General features: G+C 37.9%; 1 pseudogene; it reads right to left on the bottom strand.

The window, feature by feature from the left end:
- Positions 1 to 478: 478 nt before the first annotated feature.
- On the bottom strand, positions 479 to 1571 carry LOC108524867 (putative zinc finger protein 730 pseudogene; annotated as a pseudogene).
- Positions 1572 to 4530: the final 2959 nt, after the last annotated feature.

The raw sequence follows: 4530 nt of genomic DNA, 5'->3' as shown, positions 1-4530 counted from the left end.
AAAACAGGATGAAATGTGCAGAAAAATGAACAAAGAACACCCAATTAATATAGAAACCACTACTCTCACATATTTCAGAGACGATGGGAAAAGAGAACTTAAAAGACAGTTTAACATGGAGTACCTTAAAATTACACAAATATCATGTCCAGAAAAACCAAAACAAAAAAACTCAGATTGTGCACTCTCTTGTATGCCATGAAAAGTACTTTGGCTGTCACTGTAAACTTGAAGGAAGATTACTGAAGGGAAAGAAGAATTCTTAGATATTTTAAAAGCATAAGACAGAAGATGCCCCTGTGTGAGAGAAAATTTCAAAATAAAAATGAAAATAAAAATTAGGCTTTCCAGAAACTGTTTCTTTTGGAACACTGCTTCCCATATCCCTTTAAGGACTGGCTTTCTCCTTGACCTTGGACCTCTCATCCATGTTGTCTGCTGTATTCATTCTCACCTACCTGGGGATTCTTCCACCATCTCATGTCTCTTCATATTCCAGGGCTCTTTTCCTTGCTGCAGAAAAATGATCAGGTTTGGCTTAGGGACAGCAATACCTGTTTCATTAAAAATGAGTAACATGCATCTTGCTCATATTCTCCAATTAATAACTTAGTAATGTGCTCAGTAAAGAGGATGTAACACAATATTCTAATACATTTATCCCAAAATACTAAATTACAACAGAAATTTCTAAATATTTAGAAAATACTCTAATTTTGTAGGTTCTTAATTTTATCACCTGGTACTACTGAATTAAAAATTGGTGGTGGCAATTAGATTTTAAAGTGTGAGCAATAATATTTTATGCCAGTAAAATTTTGAAATTACCATTAATCTAAAGTGAAGGACACAGAGGAGCTCAAGAATGTGGTAAGTTCAGGTCAAGATGAAACATTTTGAAATTTTTTTCTCTGTGGAAAAATCTCTATGATTTTCTTGAAAACAGACATCTGAAAGCATAAATTACCAAAAAGAAATTATACAAAAGAGAAATGTTGTTGGGAGCCAAAAGCCTGAGGGTTGTGACCAACTCAGCATTCCACTGGAGGCTATATGATCAAACAGCAAACTGATTATCATGAATGCAGAATGTGGGCAAACTTGTTTCTGCTCATGCCGCCAGAAGGTACACTAAGAACAGTCACTTCCTGGTGCCATGCTCCTTGAGGTTATCTACTAGAATATCTGGAGAGTACTGTTTAAAGAATACAGTCACTAAGTCTAGTAGCTGACCACAACCTCCCCCTTCTCCCTATCTCCTTTACTCAATAAATATGAAGGGCTATAGAAGTTCAGGGCCCTTGTTCACTAGCAGCAAGGAGCCCCGTGGTGCCGTCTTTGTCTTTATTCCTGCATTCATCCTCCTTTGTTCAGGCCAATAAAGTCCGCAGCAAAATGAAACCTATAGCGTATACTAGGAATTACGTATTAAAGTTATTCTCACCCAGGAAGACCAGGTTTCTGTAGTTCTCTAACATCACATTCCTATATAAATTCTGCTGCGCAGTGTCCAGGCACTGCCACTCCTCCAGAGAGAATTCTATGGCCACATCCTGAAATGTCAATGATCCCTGGAAAATACACACAAACACACATATTTACCAAGTGGTCATGGGCATAATTTTTAATTTGACTCAACGTAAAATGGAGAGAGTAAAGAGAGCTGGTTCTGACTTCTAAGAGTGACTGAAATAATTCAATAAAATAGTTTTCAACTAGAAATATTCTCTAATGTATTCTCTAACTCTGAGAAAACAAAGTGTTATAATATTCATAACATCAGTGTATATATAGTATTTTTCTGGACAATAAAGTATAAAATTGAGGGCACAAACACTAACATATACAATTTTGAGGGTTACATTTACATCATACAGAATTAATTGTGTGCCAGGCATGGTAGCTCATGCCTGTAATTCCAGCACTTTGGGAGGCAGAGGCGGGCAGATCACCTGAGGTCGGGAGTTTGAGACCAGTCTGACCAACATGGAGAAACCCCGTCCCTACTAAAAACACAAAATTAGCTGGGCGTGGTGGTTTGTGCTTGTAATTCTAGCTACTTGGGAGGCTGAGGCAGGAAAATCGTTTGAATCCAGGAGGCGGAGGTTGCGGTGAGCTGAGATCGCACCATTGCCCTCCAGCCTGGACAACAAGAGTGAACAAGAGTGAAACTCTATCTCAAAAAAAAAAAAAAGAATTAATTGTGTGTATTTTTCAGATGGACATAGTTTTGTATATTATTCAGATGGAATAGACATGTTGAGTTAGAAGGTATCACTCAAATTTTAATGTGTACGATAAGCTGGAGATCCTGTTAATGCAGTTTTGTTTTTTGTTTTTTTTTTCCAGAAGATCAGGGACAGTCTGAGTTGCTGAATTTTTAACAAGCTCATCAGTATGCCAATGTTTTGCTCCAAAAGACTATTTTGTCAAATATCCAGTAATTGAATGACTGTGTTTTCTGGTTTGTAAATAAAATGCGAGCCTTCATTTTCCAAAAACAGACAAACGCAAAGGAAACCTAAGAAAGAAGGGCAGCTGCCAGATTAAATGTGGTGGTTTGTTCACATCAGCTGCATAAAGATACTTAACAATGAAGAGAAAAATAATTAATTCTATAGTGAAAAAATGTGTCAGAGAGCTTATCAACTAAGTGATTTATTAACATCAACTACACTAGAACAAACTTTTATTTTTTTATTTTTATTTTTTTTGAGACGGAGTCTCGCTATCACCCAGGCTGGAGTGCAGTGGCCGGATCTCAGCTCACCGCAAGCTCCGCCTCCCAGGTTCACGCCATTCTCCTGCCTCAGCCTCCGGAGTAGCTGGGACTACAGGCGCCCGCCACCTCGCCCGGCTAGTTTTTTGTATTTTTTAGTAGAGACGGGGTTTCATCGTGTTAGCCAGGATGGTCTCGATCTCCTGACCTCGTGATCCACCCGTCTCGGCCTCCCAAAGTGCTGGGATTACAGGCTAGAACAAACTTTTATAATGTCCTGATGCACCCAGAAGGACACAGCATTACTGCTGAGATATTGTCCCCTGAAAGGTAAATTACAGTCTGAATTTAACCATAAGGAAACATTAGTTTTATGGAAAGTTCAAGATACAGGTATCTCCTATGTTCTGTAATTTTTAATAGTGATTTTAAATAGTCTTTCTTTAGCACTGTAAAGAGCAGTTATCTCCTATCAATTTTTAAATAATTTTCTGGGTAATAAATACCATACTGCTTCAATGGGTGTTTTCCTAATCCTGTACTGCATAGACATAATAAAGAACACAGATGAAACCTCCACATTACATGTTCTCTACCTTCACTAAAAACCACAGGTTTTCCCCAATAGGAATTTTGAGTATCTACACCTTCCCATGTTCAACAGCCACAAAAGGACATTTTTAATATTGCAGATTATAAATTCATAGTGAGATTTCTGCATGGCATATAAGAAGCCATAATGTAGAGAAGGCTCTGGTATATAGAAAAAATTTATTTTTCAGAGACTTTGATTATTATAAGAATTTTTTAAAGTAGTTAAGATAAACTCATTAGGGAGGAAAAACACAAGTAGAGAAGTACAGGTTTGCAAGTACCAAACATATGTTTCCTGGAGAAAGCAGAGTGGACACAGATCTTGATCTGATACATATTTAGCTGAAGAAAAAAAAAAAAAGGCCATTTTGTCCTCTTTCTCTTCCTTCTCTAGGATTATTTCTCAGATAAAATTCTCTGGACAAATTATACCTGCATCTTGAGAACATGCCTTTAAAAGTGTCAGCACCATGGGTCTACCTGCTGTCACCACATCCACAGGCAGAAGAACCAAGACAGAGAAACTCCACCCATTTCTGTCCTTTATAGCAGAAGAGATTGAGAAACAATGAGTAGCTCCACAGAGATAAAAATATACTTTTCTTTATTTTGTCCTCAGGAGCCACCCCCTGACACAGGCACCAGCAATTTCTGCTACAGTACTGGAAATATGAATATGGGCCACGCTGTCCTGTCCCTACCAAATCGAAACAGAACAGGTTCTTGAACCACCCTTTAATGCAAAGATGGAACTTAACTCTCATGAATGTATTCTGAATTCCTCATACTTGATTCTGACCTCACCTTAGAGTCACATGAACCACTTAATTAAAACAACATGGATGCTTTCACCAGAACAATAAACAGAATCCATGGACGGGGCACAAGTAAAGAGAGTTCTGCAAAATGGTCGGGTGACACTCACTAGAAGCCTGGGCTGATAACCCAGCACTCTTGTCACAACACAAATACTTCTGGTACAAATGAAGACAATCATTCTTCATTCTAAAGTATTATATTCTTTGCTGACTCTAAAGTTTACAGAGAAAACAGAAAGTAGCAATTTCTGAGTAAGTCTGCATTTGGAAAACAACATGTGCACATGTACTAATGCAATGTTTATTAAGCAGGTACTATGTGCTCAATAGGATGTTACAGAGCACTGTGATAGCACATTATGTGGTTTAATCCTAATAACACCCTGTGAGTTGATACTA

This window comes from Rhinopithecus bieti, unplaced genomic scaffold (genome assembly GCF_001698545.2).
Source record: "Rhinopithecus bieti isolate Rb0 unplaced genomic scaffold, ASM169854v2 repeat_25354, whole genome shotgun sequence".
Taxonomy (NCBI): Eukaryota; Metazoa; Chordata; class Mammalia; order Primates; family Cercopithecidae; genus Rhinopithecus; species Rhinopithecus bieti.
The sequence above is the reverse complement of the archived record's forward strand: the minus strand, read 5'-3'. Positions and strand labels throughout refer to the sequence as shown.